Genomic DNA, 21517 nt, shown 5'->3' on the forward strand with positions numbered 1-21517 from the left:
CTGTGGAGCACAGCCACCTCCAGACACAAGCAGAGCTGCCCCAGGCAAGAAACTAGGAGTTGGAGTCAATGAGTTGGGGGTATTTGTTATGCAGTATCATTGCAGCAGTAGCTGACTGATGCAGGCAATGTGAAGAGAAAGGAAGCTCCAATGTAACTTGAGCCTTTTCATGCTTAAGTTGATTTTTATGAGGATATATTTATTAATTTACCCCAAATGAGAGGATCTTATTCTAACAGGAATTCTCTTTTTTAAAACAGACGCAAATGAAAAGAAATCTTGAAAAAGTGTTTCCAGCTCTAGGGCAAGGAGATTCCTGAGGGCAGCTTTTCTTCAGTTTTATCACACTGTAGGTTTTTTGTAACATATCTTTTGGATCATTTTATCTGAAAATTATTTTTTAATGTGTGTTATAAAGCACTGATATTTTTTGCCTTTTGAAAGCATTAAATACCTCGACCACATTGAGGAGAGAGAACGACACACGTCACACGTGGCACATGGTCACATTTTGCCGTAAACGTCACAAATAGACATGGAGGATGAAGGTCAGCCCAGTATGCTCTTCCCTTCCTTTCCCTTCCCTTCCCTTCCCTTCCCTCCCCAGAGTAAACGCTTCCCTGAAACTGGTGTGTGGACATCTTGTCCATGTTTTTGCATCTTTGCTGCATAATTTTATCTCCATAAAAGTAGAAGTTAGTGCATATGGTGCAAGTATTTACTGTAAATGCCTTTTTCATCCCATAGTGTGTTATTGGGACTCAACTCCTCTGTGCACACACCTCTAGGGCATTCATTACAAGGGCCACGTGCTATTCCGTTACATGACTGTCCCCCACATGCACAACCCAGCCCTCTTGACGTGACAGGCGTGTAAGCTGCCGCTGCCTTTTCTCCTCCACAAACTACACTGCACTGGGTATCGATGGGGGCTGTCTCTCCAAGAGGAGTTGCTGGCCCTGCATGGTATCAGCTCTGTTAAATCAGAACAGTCACTCCCCAAAGTGGTTTACTGATTTTCACTCCCACCAGCATGGATTGGATCAGAAGTTTGGCCAAATAGAGAGCAGCAGGAAGAAGAGTACTGAGACCCTATGTGTCCCCCACCTATTCATTCACTGCAAACACTCCCACATCCGTGTAGGCTGCACCTCTCCCCCCAAACAGGGCGACTTGGAAGCAAGTCCCGACAGCACATCTCCCACCTGTATATATTTCAGTAGACATCCCTCGAAGATAAGGACTGTTTTCTTAAACAGGACACAATATACCACATCCTGCTTCAAAAATGGACCGTTCCTTAATGTCGTCAGAGATCCCGTCAAAGTTGAAGCTCCTCCAACTGTCTCGTTTTGGTTTCGTTTCCTGGCTTGTTTTTTACGGTTGGTTACAGTGCTTATAGGAAAAAAGTAAAAGCACCGAAAGGTTACAGTTACAAAACGAAAACTTTCCCGTTCAGTACCTCACTCATACTGGACATTTTAAGCAATGTTTAAAGGGTAATATTATGTGGCTTAAATAAATGTATAAGCCTTGAAGTTTAACTTTAAAACGCACTTAATATTCCTGTTTAAAATACACCCTTTGATGTGTTAAACTACGTTGGTTTGAATTTAAAAGTAACGTTTTATTTCTCTGCTGGAAGTGCAAGCTCCAATTTGGAAAACGGGGATGAAACTGTGCGTTTTGATTCATGCAAGTATTGGGATTTGTACACAAAAACTAAACTGGGTGCAGAGTTCCCAGTTTCTTAGGCCAATTCAAATCCCTTTATCTGATATTTGAGTGTGTAAAAAAAACTGGGGTTTGCAACCAAATCGTTTTCTAATCTAAATACTCAGCGTCTTTTAAACAGATTCTCGTGAAACACAGCTAATATTTCAAGTTAAAAAGACCAAGAAAGTTGGCGCACTTAAACCTTTTGGGTGCACTTTTAGGGTGTTATATTTCCTGACACATCCTTAATAGCAACAAGAATTCAGTCACCCTCTGAAATCAGAGTCGGGACTTCAGGCTAATGAAGTTTTGGGGGGGTTTCTGAATTTTTGAATTTGTGTATTTTCTTATACAGCAGGTTTTTATTAGTTGTCCATTTTATACATATTAGTGTATACATGTCAATCCCAATCTCCCAATTCATCCCACCACCACCCCCGACCACAGCCACTTTCCCCCCTTGGTGTCCATACGTTTGTTCTCTACATCTGTGTCTCTGTTTGTGCCCTGCAAACCAGTTCATCTGTACCATTTTTCTAGGTTCCACATATATGTGTTAATACACAATATTTGTTTTCATCTTTCTGACTTACTTCACTCTGTATGACAGTCTATAGATCCATCCACGTCTCTACAAATGACCCAATTAATAAAGGCCACTTGGAGATGAAACAAAGGCGAGTAACCGACAGTCGAATACATGACAAAGTGATACATGACGACACAGCCAATCTCTGCATGGGTGGATCCCTGGGGATCTACCACATCCACCAGTAACTTGCAGAGCCTCAGGCAAGAGTCCAAATGGAGACTCACATGTGTGAGTTGAGGTTATAAATCAAGTTCCAAAGGTATTCAATAAAAATATCTTCTCCCCCCACAACCCCCTTCTTGACAAGTACCCTTCCTGCAAGACCTGGGAGGCCAGGTTAGAGGCGGCATTTTTAGACCCCCAGAAGCGCTGCTGCCCACATCGCCCTGTTCTCCCCTCCCTGCATCCCTGCTGGCCGGGGCGGGATATGGCAGGTGGCACTGGGCCAGCCCACACCTCTCCCAGGTGCTTCTAGGCGCTTCCAGGGCCTGCCCCAGAGCCCAGAATGGCTCCTTGGGACACTTCCCGGGCATCGCGCACACCATTTCTGCTTAATCCCCGGGGCCAGAAGGTGGCTGCCCCCAGCTGCAAGGTAGGCTGGGAAGCGCAGTCTTCCCTGCAGGTGAACCTGGAAAGGCGGGCTCTGTTTTTACAGGGGGAGAAGGGGTGTTGACAGACACTGCACCTCTGCCACGGAGCCCAGGCCAGTCTCCATAAACCTCGCCAGGACCACCGTACCCTCGACCTCATGGCACTGGGGGCTTTTCTACAAGGTTAGTATCTCTACCTGAAAGACCTCTGTGTCGGTGGAAAGGTACGAGGTCAGGTGTGGGGCCGCTGGGGGCTGCGTGGGCACAGCCCACCAAGGACAACAGGAGGGCGGCGGTCACCACCATGCCCTAACAAATCGGAGGCGCTCACCCTTTCCGGAATCACTCCGGCGTGTTCCATCCCCAGAAGAGGACGTGGCACCCAATACTGATGGGCAGAGAGGTACTCAGACCCTAAAGGAAGCCACCAGGTGATGCCAAGAGCTAGGGCTGTGGGCTCCTGCCGGCCAGGGACTGGGGACTCGAGGACGAGACGGAGCAGGACGGAAAGCCTCCTGGGAATTTGCTCACGTGGAGCAATGATGCCGATGGAGGCTGCTTAGACCAAATCACCACAGAAACACAAAGGGCGTTTCAAAGAGCCGTTAGACCAGGGCTCTCCAGGGTCGTCACCGATGAAGAAAAATCATCCAGAGCATGGGAATCGTTGACTCTCACACGGTTTCAGGGTGATGTGCTGACGAAGAGGCAACACAAAAGGGGTCTACACCCCCGTCTTTGTTTCGACCCCCGCGGGGCTGGTGGGGAGGAGAAGCCGCCAGCCTGGGAGGGGGAAGTGAGTGAGGGGCAGTGGCCAGGCGTGTGGTTAGAGACCAGGAGAGGCTTAGAGAGGAACCATGGGCGGTCACTGTATTTTCTGTCTGCTCTCACTCTGGGTCTCATCGTGAAAGTGGGTTAGCCAGGGCCAAGTCCGGTGAGAAGGAGGTTCCCACAGTATCAGGAGGCTTGTTCTGACAGTTCCAAGAACTGCTGGCTGCAGCCGCGCAGACATTTGCAGTGGGAGGTGCTCCGGGGAAGCAGCCATCGCGAGGCTTGAAGCGCGAGCTCTCACGAACTCATGGCATCTCAACTTCACTCAAAGGAGGAATGTGGCTGACCGCACAGTTCTGCCAAGTGAAAGGCATTATTTCCGTGGAAAACGTGGTGGCTGGTTATCTCCAGAGCACAGTGCGGGGCTTGGCGTTGTGACGTCCTGAGCGCCGAGCCAACGGGCGTGACCTGAGTTGTCACCGTCGCCCCCCAGGCTGGCCCACTTCAGACGAACATCCACCCAGACGGTGTCATGACAAAGTCTGAAATCCAAATTTAAGGAGTTAGGAGGTGAAGGTGTGAGTTATTCTAACAGAGAGCACCCTCCGGAGTCCCTGAGCCTGGAGACGATGGGTCCCACACAACATGGGACCCTCGGTGGTGGTCCCGCCTCACCGAGGGCTCATGGATCAGGGCCTGCATTGACTTAATCCCCCAGGAACCATTGGGTGGGTAGTGTGGTTACACCCATTTACACACGAGGAAACTGAGACTCAGAAAGTTCAAATACTTTGCCCAAGTTTGCACATCCACGAGAGGCAGCATGAGGACCTGGACGCAGGACGGTCCTCATGTCAAGCCTCTTGTGTGAATCCCCATTTTCTGCTCCCCGGACCACACTCTGGCGCGCAGGCCACAGCTGACTTTGGAGCAGGATGGACGCCACGGGGACCGTTGACTGCGGCGTCTCGACCAGGGCTTGTACACTCGTTGCGAGGACGTCTGGGGCCGGTCGTTCTCCATGGGAGCGCCCTGCAGGGGAGGCACCGTGGGGTGTAGGGCAGGGTCCTGGCCTCCACCCCCAGATGCCTCCAAACTCCTCCTTGCACTCTCTGCCCTCCCCAGTGGGAAAGGATGGGGCCCTGGGCTTCCCCCTTCCCCCACCCAGCCATCCTCGCTGAAATTGGATCAGGGACAGAATCCCCAGAGACAGAGCGCCCTGGGTCCAGCCTCCCAGCTCAGCTCAGAACCAGAAACTCCACAGCTCCAGCCTCTGCACGGAGCCTCCAAGGACAGACCTCACCACCTCCAGGTGCCCCGTTTCCCTGCTGGACAAGCCCAGCCAGGAGAAGACCCTTCCTCCTCATGGGGCCCCGGGGGCTCAGGTCATCCACCCACGAGGCCCCACGTGTGGAGCCCATGCTAGGCGCCCAGGTGTTCTTGTGCAGACCAGGTGTGGGCAAAGCCCACCATCCCTCCCAGGAGAACGTCCCTCTAGGCCTCCCCCTTCCCGGCTGACCTTCCCAGATCTCTTGCCTGGAAGGGGGGTCAGGCAGAGATGGCCTTGAACGGGGGTGTGACCTTTGACCTCACGGGACCTCAGTTTCCTCTGTAAAAGGAGCAGGTGTGCAGGTGGCCCCTCAAGTGCTCTGTGTCCGCACAGTCAAGGGGCGGCTCCTGACGTGTGAGGAGAAACTGGCTTGTTTCTGATTCTCAGTCGCTGCTCTCAGAGCAGCAGCTGTGCCCACACCTGGAATTACGGCCGCACGGTACTTTCCTAACAGCACAATTGCTAATGTGGCTTCAGGTCAAGATCTCAACGACATTGGAGGCAGGTACTGGAGACGCAGAGGGATGGGGTTCAGAGGCCCCGAGAGGAGGAGCTGAAAGTGTCCCCTGGCAGGGAGGGGGTGGGCCTGGGGGCTGGGGGCTGCCCGGGCAGGAAGGGGTCAGCTCTGACTTGCAGGCCTGACCCCCAGCACTGATGGGGAGGGTGGGATCCACACCTCTCCCTCTTTCCTCCTCCGTCTGCCCTCCTCCCACCTCCTGCTGTAACCCCGACCCTCCTCCCCCACTCCCATCCCTCCCCCTCCCCCTCCACTCCTGTGATTCCCCCTAGAAGAAGGGCTTTGACAATGAAGAGGCCGGGACCCCCTAAATAAACTAAGACCCTGATAGAAGGATGCCAGCCCCACCTGCCTTCATGTGGGGACTCAGTAAGTTCAAGTGGCCTGGGGTAGAGCTGGGGTTACAAGTCCCTGAGCAGTTCACAGCCAGGAATGGCAGTCAAAACTTGGAGAAGGCAGAGGAACAAATAAAGAAGATGTGGTCCATAGATGCAGTGGAATATTACTCAGCCATAAAAAAGAATGCAATAGTGCCATTTGCAGCAACATGGAGGGACCTAGAGATTGTCACATTGAGAGAAGTAAGTCAGACAGAGAAGGACAAGTATCGTATGATGTCACTTATATGTGGGATCTAAAAAAAATGGTACAAATGAACTTATTTACAAAACAGAAATAGAGTCACAGATGTAGAAAACAAACTTATGGATATCGGGGGGAAGGGGAGGGGAGGGATAAAGTGGGAGATTGGGATTGACACATACACACTGCTATATATAAAATAGATAACTAATAAGGACCTACTGTACAGCACAGGGAACTCTACTCAATACTCTGTAATGACCTATATGGGAAAAGAATCTGAAAAGGACTGGATACATGTGCATGTAGAACTGATTCACTTTGCTGTACCCCTGAAACTAACACAACACTGTAAATCAACTACACTCCAGTAGAAATTTAAAAAAAAGCTTGGAGAAAGGCAAGTAGGAGGCAAGACCCGCCAAGGTCCAGGAATATATGTTATAAGATGTGTGAACTCAGGACCATCCCGCGGTAGAAGTGCAAACTATTTCTTATGAATTCAAAATAAAAAGATTAGCGAATGTAGTGAATGCACTGGATTGGAGTTACTACTTATGCTGCCCAGAGAAAAACCACTTTTCCATTTTGTATCAATATATCTAAATAGGACTTCCATGGTGCGCAGTGGTTAAGAATCCGCCTGCCAATGCAGGGGACACGGGTTCGACCCCTGGTCCGGGAAGATTCCACGTGCCGCGGAGCAAGTAAGCCCGTGCACCACAACTACTGAGCCTGAGCTCTAGAGCCTGCGAGCCGCAGCTACTGAGTCCACAAGCCACAACTACTGAAGCCCACGCGGCTAGAGCCCGTGCTCCGCAACAAGAGAAGCCACCGCAATGAGAAGCTCGTGCACCACGACGAAGAGTAGCCCCCGCTCGCCGCGACTAGAGAAAGCCCGCGCACAGCAACGAAGACCCAATGCAGCCAAAAATAAATAAATAAATGTATTAAAAAAATAATGATTAAAAATAAATCCAGGTGCATCAAATCTACCACATGGAGCCGTAAACCTGTTTTGAAAGAAGGTTCAGGTGTGTATCTTCATCTCTGCAGTGATGGCGGGACTGAACGTGTTTGAAAGTCACTGAGTGTGCTCGTTGGAAGCAGGGCTGGGGACGTAAGCCAGAGCGTGGGATTCTCAGGACGAGGGCCGTCTGCACGGTTACCCCACCACGTGTAGGGGACCAGGTGGGTGAGAGGGTCAAGGGAGATCAGCCAGGAGTATGGGTGTCCCCATTATACTCTCCTCTCGTGTCTCTTTGAATTTTTCTGTAATGAAAAGAAGTGATAGAAATGAGAAATCACAAAGGAAGAACGTTGATAAATGCGACTAAAGAAAATACAAAACCTTCCAGTCCAATGACACTGAACTTACCAAACAAACCAGGAAGCCAATACGACAAAGGTTCAATGTTTACAATCTATGCGAACTCATACAAATTTTCTTTTAAAAATCATGAACAGACGAGTCCCAGAAGATGAGACACAATTGTTCAATAACCACACAGAAAACTAGGAAGCCCCGTGAGTAACCTAAAAACCCACTGAAAGAGAAGCGTCACTGGCGGGAGGTGGGTGCGAGTGGGCTGCGTGTGTCCATTCAAAGGAGGGTGTGTGGACCTGGGCCGGTCACGGGCTGCTGCTGGTGGAAGGTCACGGCTACAGACAAACGGGAGAATATTTACTCAGAACCTCGCCTTGACCTGGTAATTTCACCCTGGGACTCGGTCCCGGGGACATAAATCTAATTACAGAAAATGTTTTCTGTGTGGAGATGCTCACTTCAGCATTATTTAGTGAAAAGTTGGAAACACCTGGAAATATTTAACAGTTGGGAGCCGGTTGGTACCTAGGTGCTGGGCATGTGGGTGGCGTCCACCGGGGCTGGGCTGACCGTCACTGCTGGCCACCGCGAGGAGCGCGCCTTTTGGGGCTGGAGAGTGGAAAAAGCAAGGAAAAAGCATTGTATTTGGCATAAACCTAATGAAGAAAGCCAAGCTGTGCCTTTGAACTTGGCATCCAAAGAGGACAGGGAGGGGGTCATCTCCAGCAGTGCACTGAGGATGGTTCTTTTTCCCTTTTGTGATGGAAAGGAGTACACAGTGCTCTGAATTCACCTCATTTACATGAATGAAGGTTGATTTGAAAGCCATCTTTCCCAACTTCTGTCCCACAGAGCAGTTTCCTCAAGGAATGAGATAGCTGTTCGGAGAAAAACGTAAAATGCAGGGAAAGTATTTTTTAGCACGTTCCGCTAAGCTCCGCCCCAAGCCCAGAAGGGCATCCCCGTCCCACCCTCCTGTGTGCAGAAGGCCCCTGGAGGGGCCCACCCTGGGGCCCACCCCCCTAGAGAAGCCAGCTGTCGGGAAGCATCAGGGCACCCAGCCGCAAGGTCCAGGGAGGGGCAGCCTGACCGTTGCGCAGACCGCTGTAAGGACCACCTTCGATGAGGTATAAAAGCTCTGAGCACAGACCGGCCATAAGAGGCTGGCGCCAATGTTGTTTCTGTCCCACAGTATTTTCTCTGTCCTGCAGCATCATTTTTTCACAAGCTGCTCAACACGGTTAAAGGGGTTAAACTCAGTTCTTGGAGGGGAGGTGACATGGGTGCCGCCCGGACACCTGCGGGACGGAAGGACCATGTCCCCATGCCCTGCAGCAGCCCGCAGCCCGCACCAGGGGCCGTTTGTGGGGGACCATGGAAGGCAGCCCCTCGCCCAGTGGCCGGCAGGGCGGAGAGCCGTCCAGCCGCAGAGCTGGAGGGTGGCTGAGGCCTTTGTCGAGGCCTCATCACAGCTTGGGGTCCCCCCTCTGCCCGGCCCTGCGCCGCCCCTTCCCTCCCTCCCTCTGTGCAGGCACCCACACCTCCCCATACATCCAGCCTCGCCGGTCTGCTTTCTGGGGAACCCACGTTGCCACTGCCACATGGTGTGGTACCAACTGGGGGATGCATTTTAGGAAGGTGGAAATAAGGCAAATGCACATCTTAGAACAAGAGCAGAAAGACGCTTGCTCTCGGTCAAGCCTCTCAGGTAGGAAGGACAGAATCGCCCGCGCAGGGGCCGGTGAGGAGGGCGTGCTGAACCGAGAACGGGCATCCCCGGCGTCCCATGCACGCACACACAGGTGAGCTGAGCCCGGGGGAGGCGGCCCGCACCTCTGCTCGCCCTCCTGCTTCATCGAGTGGCACCCTGCTTGCTGTCAGCTGCCTGGGCCGAAGGGCCTCCTGAGTCCCGTCCAAGTGCCCACGCAGCCCCGAAGAATGAGGATCCTGCCCGGGGCCTGGTTGGCTGTCCCTGAGCACAGAACAAGCTTTCACACACGAGCCGCACTAAAATCTCAGGCACCAGCTTGCCCTGACCATCAGCCCGGGACCTTGCCCCCTCTTGCGGGAAGGCCTCCGGGAAGGCACCGCGCAAGCTCTGCTTCATGGCCCCTGCTATGCCCTCCGCCAGGAATGGCCGTCCCCTCCCCCACCTTCCCGTGACCCCTCTTCTCCCCCTGAACCCCAGTTTAAGTGGAGCTTCCTCTGCGAAGCCTTCCCTTCCCCTCCCCCAATACTCTCCTGAGACACAGAGGTGGCTGGGAGGGCGGGGCTGTTCGCCAGCCTCAGGGTGGCGTTTCTTCCTCTGTCGGGACAGTGACCCCTGGCCGAGTCCTGCCCTCTGATTTCCCCTGGAGACCTTGCACCAGACCCTCTGGGGAGGGGACTGGACGCTCAGGTTCTTGGCGTGGCAGCCCCAGAAGGCTGGGCTCGGCTTCCCCCGGGCCTGAGGCTGAGCCCTAATGCTCCACACAAGTCTTAAGCATCTTTCAGCCCCTCCCTGCACTGAGCTGGGTGGGGCTGGGACACTGCCCGGCACTTGCCAGGAGACACTCATTCCTGGCGGGCAGCCCCTTCTGACCTGAGACAGGCAGCAGTGGGGTGAGTGGTGGTCCCTGAAAGAGATGCCCACCTCCTAATTCCTGGTACCAGTGATCTCAAGACAAGATCATCCCAGATCGTTCAGGTGGCTCTAAACCCAATGACAGGTGCACAGAGACAGAGGAGAAGCCACGTGGAGACAGAGGCAGAGACTGGGGTGATGCGGCCGCAAGCCAAGGGATGCTCGGGACCCAGACGCTGAAGAGGCAGGAAGGACGCTCCCCAGAGCCTTGGAGGGAGTGTGGCCCTGCTGGCACCTCGATTTCCGGCTTCTCTGCTTTACAAACTGTGAGGGAATAAATGTCGGTTGTTTGAAGCCCCCAGTTTTCTGGTAGTTTGTTACCATAGCCCCGGGAGACTCAGGCAGAGCCTTCGTGGGAGAGCCGGGGCCACTGGCACAGCTGGGTTAGCGTCTGAGGGGGTCCATTACATCAGGGCTCTTGACCTGGAGTCCCCCCGGGGAGTCTGGGGGCTTCGGAGCTTTGGGACCCCCTTGACATTTTGTGCAGTGTTCTCTGGGGGGAGGGCAAGGGGCTTTCAGCAGCCCCCCGCATCTCAGGACGATTCTAAGCCTCTGTCCCCCTCCTTGGAGGCCCCACAGGAAGGGTGATGACCGTCCTCCACCCCTCCAGGGGCGCCTGGGTACAGGGCTGGGCCATGGGTCTATGTCCCCAGATCCAAGCAGAATGCAACAGGTGGGAGGGGTTCACAGAGTATTTGGGGCACAGAAGACAAGTGTCACCTCCCCACCCGGCCTGGGACCCTCTGCCCCGCATCGTCCTGCGTGGTCAGCACGGCCACCCAGCTGCAGCCTGCGGGGGGCCTGCTGGATTGGACTGATGGTGGGAACAGGTGGGTGCCGCCCTGCGCCTTGGAGCGCCAAGCCCCGGGGTGGGGCGGGGTGTCAGATAACGTCCCCTGGACGAGGGCTGGGCCTGTGTGACACGAAGGGGAAACCAGAGGTGAGCCAGAGGAGTGTGTACTGACGAGACACCACCGGGAGGCAGGTGGGGGGCCGCCCCTGGACACCCCGCCCCGTCCTCGGGGATGGGTGTGCCTCAGCCCCTGCTGTGGGTCAGACAGGGAAACCAGGCAGAGATCCAGGACCCGGGATGCTGCCGGGTCGCCAGCGATGCACGTGTCTGTGCCGCCAGGAGAGGAACGGGCACGCTGACCCCTGCAAGGCCCTGTAGAGAGTCCTGCAAACACCGGTGCACGAGGAGAGGAGGCCTTCCTGGGGGGCAACGCGATGCCGCCGTCTGTTGGGCCCTTTCCGGACCGCGTGGCACGGGGGCCTACAAGACACCCCCGGGCCCGTCCCGTGCTGGAGGGACGGAGCCCCCTCTCCGCTGCTTCCCCCGGAAGCCACAGCCCCTCCCTGGGTCGGGCTCTGCTGACCTCCAGCTCCCACCCGACCCTCGCCCTCCCCCGCCCCGGAACGCGTGCCTGCGGAAGCAGAGCAGTCCTGGGGCCTTGGGGACGTGGAGATTAAGGTCGACCCCAGACAGGTTTCCGTAATTAACTGTGTCCAGTCTCTTTGACCGAGTGTGAAAGACACTTTCGCACGCTGTTAACGTAATCTGCTGGATGTGCAGAAGTCCCAGCCAGGAGCCGGCGGGGAGGGGCTGTTTTCTCAAGGCTTCTCTCCCCACAGGGGCTGGGGGCCGTGGGGCAAGAGGGCGGCAACAGGGGAGGCTTTCTGAGATTTGGGGAGGCATCACCACCAAAGGGCACCGCAAAGGAGAGGAGGCTGCGGTGCACGGGGCAGTGAGGAGAGTTGTGGCTTGCAGGGACCCCCTCCCAGCAGCCCAGGCTGCGTGGGGGTGGGGTGGGGTGGGGAGCCTTGCCATTTCCAGCGCCACCTGGTGGTGATTCCCGGAACTGCAGCACCACCCAGACGGCCCGCCCCGCCCCGCCCCACCTCGCCCCCCAGGCCTGAGCCCTGACCCTGGTTAGATGCTGGACGTGACAGTGGAGCAGCTTGCGAGACATCACAAACCACCCCCGATATCCCAGGGAAAAAGCCAACTTAAAAAGTGACACGCTTCTCCCTGGTGGGGAGGCTTAGGGTGCTTTGGTGGGGTTCTCCTAACGTCCCCTGCTCTGCTGGGAGACCCAGGTAGAGCCCACCACCCAAGGGAGCAGCCGTTGAGTTCCGGGCAGCAAGACCCCCCAGGCGCTCTTCCAGACGCAGGGCTGACAGTGGTCCCGGCCCCCATAACGGCTCTGTTGCCGGTCGTCCCGCAGCTCAGCCATGAATTCTGCCTTCCCTCGCTCTGTATGAAGGTACCGGGTGCCGGCCGCATGCCGGGCCCTGTCGCGTGGACAGGAGAGACGTGCATGGCAGGGCTCACATGCCGGCGGGGACGGGAAGGCAGACACAACACCTAAAAAGGTACCTGTGCTGTCTGTGTGCTGTCTGTGTGCTGGAGGGTGAGATGTGCTCGGAGTGAGAAAAAGAAGGGCAGAGTCAGGCACCCACAGAGCCTCGGGCTCCAGGAGCCCTGGGGACAGCAAGCAGAAGGGCGCGATCCCGGGCCAGTGCCCAGTCAGCTCAGGGAGTAAGGGAACCAGGATGCTGGCGGCCGGAAGCCCGGGGAGGTCGGCGAGAGGCATGAGCACCGTGCCCACGGGTCCCCCGGGGCCGCCATCCTGGGAGACGAATGCCCAGCGCCCAGAATCCGCAAATAGCCTGGTCCCTGCACACCTGACCCCAAGCGGGCCTTCCCTCGGGGACCCTGTGTGTCTATGATTTCAACCCGATGATTGTAGTAAGAGCTGCTGTTTATTGGGGGTTTACAATACTCCAGGAACTACACTACCCATTTTGATATTTGACTCAATTAAAAGTAGCAAGGGCCCGAAGAAGTGGGCGTTCGTCTTTACAGAAGGACAAACTGGGCCTCCAAGAGGCTGGGAGACTGAATTCCAGCGCCCGGTTTTCAGCCGCAGAGCTGCTTCCGGTCCCAGGGCTGCCCGCTGGCTCCAGAGCAGGGGACGCCGACTCTGCCCCATCTGGATGCTCGCAGCTCCCCATCAGCTCCTTTGGAGCCAGAAGACTTTAAAATCCTCACAGCTTCTTGACACCGATTATTAATAAGTCCTAAACTTCAAATAGAACTTTATACGGTGGAACTTTGTATCACTGGCGCCCCCCAAATAGTGGGGATCAGTCAGTCTTTACAGAGCTGTGGAGGCTTGGTGGGGGGAGTCCTAGGCACAAGTACATATTGTGTCAGGCGCTTGACACGTTTTCCTCTTCAGCTGCAGACTCTATTGTCTACACCCCTTTTCGTGAGCTGCTAGCAAAAAGGTACTCCATGGAACCAGTAGATGTGACACTGTTTGAGAAAACAGTCTTTGTAGATGTAACTAAATTAAGGATCTCAACATGAACTCATTCCGGATTAACTGGGTGGGCCCTAAATCCGATGACAGGTGTCCCTATAAGAGACTCACAGAGGAAGCACCCAGGGAGGCCACATGTAGACGGGCAGAGACTGGAGCAAGGTGGCCACCTGGAGCCACCAGAAACTGAAGAGGAAGGAAGGACCCTCCCTCAGAGTTTTCACACACGTGTGGCCCTGTGACAGCTTGATTTAGGACCTCTGGCCTCCAGAACTGTGAGAGAGTAAATTCCTATTGCTGTAAGCCACTAAGTCTGTGGCCATTTGTTACGGCAGCTCCCGAAACCAATAAACCCCTCCCTGCAGCTGTGAGGAAACTGACCCCCAAGGGGTTGCTGGCCAGCCCGGGTCCCCAAGCAGCCAGCAGAGGGAGAGCCCGCGACCACAGACCCTGCTCTGCTGGGAGATTGACTAAATGCGGGATCTACTCCACATCCCCTAAGGTTTCAGCTTCTGGTTACAGGCCCCCATGGCGGTCAGTCAACACTTTCCGGACTCTCAATTCCATTTTCCAGCTGTTACTGATCTTGCCACCTGGACATTTAGTAAACAGCTTTTTGAATGTCTTCATTCAAGGTTTTGATTTAAAAAAAAAAACCCAAAAAAAAAACAGAATAGGCAAGAGGACAAACCTTGAGGTTGACCTCAGAGATGCCCTCAGCCGCGGGTCTGCTGACCAGACTCGGAAGGGGGTGAACCAGCTGGGACTCGGTGGCCAAGGCTTGTTGCCTATTTTAAAATCATCTGCCCCCATCCCCTCCTTAGAAACAGAACCTTGACTGTATTCAGGGCCACAGATACCCATTTCCCACCAGATAGCTGTGGCCATGAGACTAAGTTTGGTCGATGGTAGGTAAGCAGAAATGAGTGTGGGATTTTCCAGACAATTCTTCACAGGGGATGCAGCAACCGGCAGGTTCAAATAAATCACTTCCGGCATTTGGAGCAGAAAGGGATTCAGCCTAGGCTGTAAGGATTTAAAAATCACCGAGGGCTGGAGCAGTGAATGTGGGCGTCTGCTCACACAGGCGATATAGGTGTCCCACCACTGAAGCCAAGACCCAGAGTCCAGGAACCCACCGCCATTTGCTACGACCCTCACCATGTTTGCCTTTTGTGCCCACAAAGCTGGTCTCCAGACACCAGGACGTGGGATCCGGCCACCAGGACACACACGTTTGCCAGCCTTGCCTGCAGTGGCCACATCTGCCTTCGCAGTCCAACCAGAGCCCTTGAATCGAGCTGCACCTAAACTGAGTCCAGAACGCCAGCTGTAAGGGACTCTGGGAAGTGCAGTTTTCCAGGGCATGGTGGTAACCATATGGGAAATATAGTTTGGGCTTGTTATGAAATAGGAGTTTGGTTCTCTGGGAGACGGATTCAGCCAAGAAGAGGAAAAGGGAAGGACACAGATGCCCCGTGGAAAGAGCCTCTGGCCGGGGGAAGGCATGGATGTGATTATATTACTGACCCGGGTTCTTGGCCTCCTTAATCAATAGAAATTGATCAGAGGTCAGATGAGAAATTCAGGCAAGGCTTTATTGGGGCCCCTGCTGCAGCAGAGGGGGAGAAAAAACAAGTAACAGGTTCCCTTGCTGCTCCCTGGGAGGAGGGGGGCGTGAGCTGGTTCCTTATATGGGGCGAGGGTAGAGGTGGGAGGGGCAGCTTAGGTGGTTTGCCCACCCCTTCGGTGGTGTTGAGTGCAGGGTGCATGCGTAGAACCGTTTTTGCTCCCAGTACCTTATTTTTGCTCCTGGCTCTTCAGAAGTAGCAGTTGGGTTTTCGGTCTTCTTGTATCTTCTCGTCCATAATTTGTCCCCACTGCTCATGCATGCATTTAGTTTTAGTCCCTTATAGTCTCTTTGTATTTTGTTGCTGGAGGAGAGGGGACATTTGTCCAGGTGCAAGCCCTGCAGCAAAGGGTCCCCAGTCCCAGGTCGCAGACTGTTTCAGTTGCAGGATGGGACACGGCAGAGGTGATGGGTCAGCCCTGGTGGGTCAGGCACAAGCGGGGCAGTGAGTGTACCTGCAGCATCCTGGGAACCAAAGGGCTTCTAGGAGTGTGGAGACAGGCCTCACTCACATCCAGAAGCAGGGGCGTCAACAGGACTGGGGTAGAGTTCCACAGGTCCAGCTGCAGGAGAAAGGCAAGCAACTGTTGGTTTCCTTGGAACTTTTTTATCCTGACTCTTTTCACCATTCCTTGCCTCCCAGTTTGCTGTGGCTTTGGAAAATTCCTTTCTCAAGTTTCTCAATATTTTCTATACATTTGTCCATCTATTTTCTTGAATGTAGTTATACTAAATTTCTTGTCTAAATTCTACCATTGATTTTAGATTACCTGAGGGTCTGCTTCTATTGGCTGTTTGTTCTCTTGATTGTGATGCCATTTTCCTGTTTCTTTATCTGTTTCCTAAGCTGTGATTGTTTCTGGACATTGTATGTCAAAGAACCACAGAATTTGAGATCGGTGTTTTTTTTCTCCCGAGAGAGCGCCTCCTTTTCTCTGTTCACCATATGTCCTTAAGAATCGAGGTGGGTCAGGGCTAGACTACAGCTTTAGGTAGCTTCAGTTTACCTCTGGTTGCAGTGTTTTGAGAGGCGATGCTTCTGAGCTTTGGACTATGAGAATAACAAACCCGTTTCCCTGCCCAGAGAGACTTGGGGGTGGACATGGAATTCAGCCTATCCTCCACAGTTGGAGGTTTTATACTACAATCTCTTGCCCGACTACTTTCAAACTTTGGCAGAAGTCTTGAGGAGCAAACCAGTGACACATTTGAAGCAGGGCTCCTTCCTAGAGCAGGGCTTTGCTTCCATGCACTTCAAAATACAGGAATGTGCAGTCTGCCTTTTGAAAATCCCCTAACCTTCCAGACAGTCTTGGGATTCAGCCAATCAGCCATGCAAAAATATGTCTGTCTCATCTTTAGGGTTCCTGATATTTTTAAATTGTTGCTCCACCTCCTGTGAAGGCTTTTCTGTTTCTCTTCTCCTGGTAACACCCCCCAGCACTCTTTTGTATCCCTGTGGTACGTATATTTTGAGTGATTCCCAGAAGTGCATATGTGCTTTTTTTGTGTTTAGTTTAACTGATTCAGCATTATTTTGTATGCTTACCTTCATTTATCAACATAATTAGCGTATTGTTGAAATTCTTTTCTCTCCTGGTTTTTATTGGAAACAAATATGAATAAATGTTAACAGTATAATATTCTGGTTAATGGGAAAGAATATTTGTCATATTTATTTACTTATTTACTGTATGTTTATAATTTCTCAAAAACACCCCACTTCATACCACCAACATTAAAACCTTAAAGGAAGTTACCCCCCAAAAAGTTAAAATTCACTCATACTGAATAATCCTATAGCAAAATTCTTTAAAAGAATTAGTAATTACAGAGCTTCCCACAAAAAAGCCCAAACTCATGGCTTCACTGGTGAATCTTATCAAATATTGAACAAAGAAACGTACGAATTCCTCATAGACTCTATTGGGAAATGAGGCCAGTATTACTCTCGTATAGAAACCAAGCAAAGATATCACAAGAAAAGGAGACTATAGACCAATAACATTCACTGACATAGATACCAAGATCCTTAACAAGACATCAGCAAACTGTATCCAGCAACATGTAGAAAGGATTCTGCACCATGACCAAGTGACATTTATCCCAAGAATGCAAGGTTGGTTTCACATTTGAAGATCAATTAACGTAATTGTGGAATGTAAGAAATACATAAATTGGTCTTCACCCTAGGTTCCTGCTAATTTTTGATCTTTGACCCTACTTCCTGACACAGAGCTCCTCAAACCCTTGTCATTTCCTAAGCGATAGAAGTGTCTGACACAGAGCTCTTAAATCCCTTGGAATTTCCTGGATGATAGGCACATCTTTTGTTTTAATGAGGTAGCTCTTGAATGGGGGTCGGTCACCAGAAAGACCAAGCCATGTCAGAAGTTTATTACTTTCTGCTCCCTGCCCCATTCTCTGGAGAGGGAAGAGGGGCTGGAAATTGCATTAATAAGCGATCATGCCTGTGTTCATGAAGGCTCCCTACAAATCCTGAAAGTATGGGGTTCGTAGCATTTCCAAATTGCTGAACACGTGGAGATATGGGGAGGGTGGCCCACCTGGAGAGGGCATGGAGGCCCCATATCTCGCCCTATGCATCTCTACTCTCTGGATATTCACCTGTATCCTTTATCACATTCTTTATAATAAACTGGTGAACATAAGTGTTTCCCTGAGTTCCATGAGCTGTTCCAGCAAGTTATTGTATCTGAGGAGGATGTCGTGTGAGCCCCGATTTACAGCCAGTCGGTCAGAAGCACAGGTGACAACCTGGACTTGCAGTTGGAATGTGAAGTGTCGGGGGGGGGGGCGGTCAGTCTTTCAGGACTGAGCCCTTGACCTGTGGGGTCTAATTCAGGTTAGTGTCAGAATTGAATTAAGTTGTAGGGCACCCAGCTAGTGTCACAGAACTGCTTGAAGTGTGGAAAACCTACACATCTAGTCACAGAAGTGTTCTGTGTGAGTATGTAAAGGGAGGCAGTGAGTTTTTCCAACACAGTAATATATCACATTAACAAAGGGGAAAAAACACATGGTCATCTCAATATACACAGACAAAACCTTTGACACAATCCAATACCCGTTTATGATAAAAATTCTCAACAAACAAGGAATAGAAAGAAACTTCCTCATTCCTATACAGGATACTAAAAAATCCTACAGCAAATATTATACTTAATGGTGGGAGACTGAATGCTTTCCACACAGGATTGGGAAAAAAGCAAGGATGTCCACTCACTCTATGCTTATTTAACCTTTCCTAGAGGTTCTAGCTTATGAAATAAGGCTAGAAAAAAATTGAATGCATCTAGATTAAAAGGAAGAAGTAAAACTGTCTTTATTCAAGATGACATGGTAGAAAATCCTACTGAATCCACAAAAACTAATAAATCTAATCAGTGAGTTCAGTAAGGTTATTGGATATAAGATCAACATACAAAAATATTTTTATTTCTATATACTAGCAACAAACAATAAAAAATGAAGTAAAGAAAATAATTCCATTCACAATTGTGTCAAAAAGGAATACGGACATTTAGGAATGAATTCAACAAAGGAAGGGCAAGTCTTTTACATTGTAAACTAAAATATTGCTGAAAGAAATTAAAGAAGATCTAGATAATTGGAGAAATATTCCATATTTAGGGATTGGAAGACTCAAGATCCTCAAGATTTTACTTCTCCCTAAATTGATTTATAGTCAATTAAACCTTATAGATATCCCAGCAGAATTTTTTGGTAGAAATTGGCAAACTGACCATATGACCATAAAATTTACTTGGAAATGCAAAGGACTCAGAATATCCAAAACAATTTTGAAACAGAAGAACAAAAGGAGAGTTTATATTTAAAGGAGGATTTTAAAGCTTTCTCTAAAGCCACAGTAATCATGGCTATATGCTATTGGCATAGGGTGGACATAGATCAATGGAACAAGAATTAAGAGTTCATGAATAAATGCTTACACTTATGGTCACTTCATTTTCATCAAAAGCGCTAAGGAAAATCAATAGGGAAAAGAGTCTTCTCAACAAAAGCGCTGGGGCAATTGGATATCCATAGGCAAAAAAGATGAATTTAGGCCCTTATCACTCAACATCCACAAAAATTAACTCCAAGTGGATCGTAGACCTGACTTAAAACTCCGGGAGGGAAACACAGGAGAAAATCTTTGGGAGTTTCGCTTAGGCAAAGCATTCTTAATCTCGATGCTAAAAGCATGATCTATGAAATAAAGTGATAAATTGAACTTCATCAAGATTAAAAACTTTTGCAGGTCATAAGACATCATCACGAAAAGGAAGAGACAAGCCGCGGACAGGGAAAAATTACTTAGAAATTATGTATCTGGTAAAGGACTTGTCTGCAGGATATATAAAGAACTTTTACAATTCACTAAGAAGATAAAGACTTCAATTAAAGATGGGTGAAAAACATAAATAGCTATTTCACCAAAGAAGACGTACAAATGGCTAAGAAGCCCATGAAGAGATGCTCGGACTCATTAGACGTGAAGGTTAATGCAACCAAACCACAGTGATGGTCCCTTCACATCTGCTAGAACGGCTGCCGTCAAAGGGACAGACCATGCTAAGTGATGAGCAGAATGTGGAGGAACTGGGAGCCTAGTTCATGGCCGGTGGGAATGCCAAATGTTTCCACTATGGAAAACAGGTTGGCAGCTCTCCAAAATGTTGAGAATTGAGTCTCCGTAGGTATCTACCCGCTATCTCCTGAAAGTTCGAGTCCCCGCAAAATTCATATGTTGCAATCCTAACTCCCAAGGTGATGGTATTAGGAGTTGGGGCTTTGGGAAGTGGGTAGGTCATGAATGAGATTAGTGCCTTTTCAAAAGGGACCCCAGAGAGCTCCCTGGCCCCCTCCACCATGTGTGGACACAGCGAGAAGACAGCCGTCTATGCACCAGGAAGCAGGCCCCCACCAGACACTGAATCTGCCTGCACCCTGAACTTGGACTTCCAGCCTCCAGAACTGTGAGAAATAAATGTTTGTTGTTTGCAAGCCAACCGGTCTGTGGTATTTGTTATAACAGCCAAAGCAGGCTAATACAACACCCCAAAGAAATGAAAACGCAGGTCCTCACAAGAACTTGTATGAGAATGTTCAAAATGGCATTATTCATAAGAGACTGAAAAGGATCCAAGTGTCCACTAGCTGGCGACTGAACAAACGAAATGTGGTGTATTCGTACAATGGAATAAAAGGAACAAAGTACTGATACATGAGAGCATAGATGAATGTCAAGACCACTAGGCTTGGTAAAAGCATTGCGTGAGGGGTTGGCATATTCACACTACCGTATATAAAATAGGTAATAATAAGGCCCGACGCATAGCACAGGGAACTCTACTCGATACTCTGTAATGACTTCTATGGGAAAAGAATCTAAAAAAGGGTGGGTATATGTGTATGTATAACTGATTCACTTTGCTGTACACCTGAAACTAACACAACATTGTAACTCAATTATAGATCCAATAAAAATTATATTAAAAAGCATTGTATGAGTCCATTCATATAAAATGTCAGAGAGGCAAGTCTATGGTGACAGAGCACGTAACAGTATTTGCCTGGAGCTAGGTGTTGGGGCAGAGATTGGCTGCCAACAGGCATGGGAGAACGTTGTGGTCTGGGGTGATGGAAATGTTTTAAAATTGGATTGTGGCGATGGTTGCACAGCTCTATAAATTTACTGAAAATTATTGAATTGTACACTTACGAATTCTATGGTGCAAAAAGTATACCTCAATGAAAATAAATCACACTATAAAAGAAAACTCCGTAAGATCAACATCAGAACAGAACCTCTGTTTTAGTTTTTCTAGACGCTGTCGCTGAGTGAATGCTTACTTCAGTTAATTAGAAGATCCAGTCTCATTTTTCATGGTGACGGGGGATTTCGTGTTACTGGGGAGTCTGTCAGAGTTCAAGGCGGGGACCAAAACCACTTGGGTCTTTCCAGGAGGAAGAAAGCCCATACTAAGAATGAGATGCTTATGGCTCAAGTCTCATGTTCCAAGCTGGACCTCAGGCTCACCGGCTCTGAGTCCATCCTCAAGTGGCCTGGGTCCCAGGAGGCTGCCCAGCCGGGACCCCTGACCCAGGAAGCAGAGAACACATGCGAGGTGCTGTAACACAAGGGTCTGGCACTTCCAAACCCAGGTGCTGGGCTCACAGCCCAGGCCTCACTCCCCAGGGGAATCTCACCCCAACCCCGGTCTGCCCAGGGAGATGTGGAGGCTCGCAGGGGATGGAGCCCCTCCCCGGGGGCCTCTGCTGGCAGTGCAACATCCCTCATCCAGGCGTGGGGACCACCCCCTTCCTTTGCTGTTGGCTCAGCACCACCCCAGTGTAGAAACACCACGGCACAGGCGGCTCATGGAGACCTTCCCCACCCCACCCCTGTTCACCACGCTCGGGGAGCTGTCCAGCACCCCCTCGTCCTGTGCTGTCACCTGTCCTGGAGCAGGTGTCACCGTCACC

This window comes from Phocoena sinus, chromosome 7 (genome assembly GCF_008692025.1).
Source record: "Phocoena sinus isolate mPhoSin1 chromosome 7, mPhoSin1.pri, whole genome shotgun sequence".
Taxonomy (NCBI): domain Eukaryota; kingdom Metazoa; phylum Chordata; class Mammalia; order Artiodactyla; family Phocoenidae; genus Phocoena; species Phocoena sinus.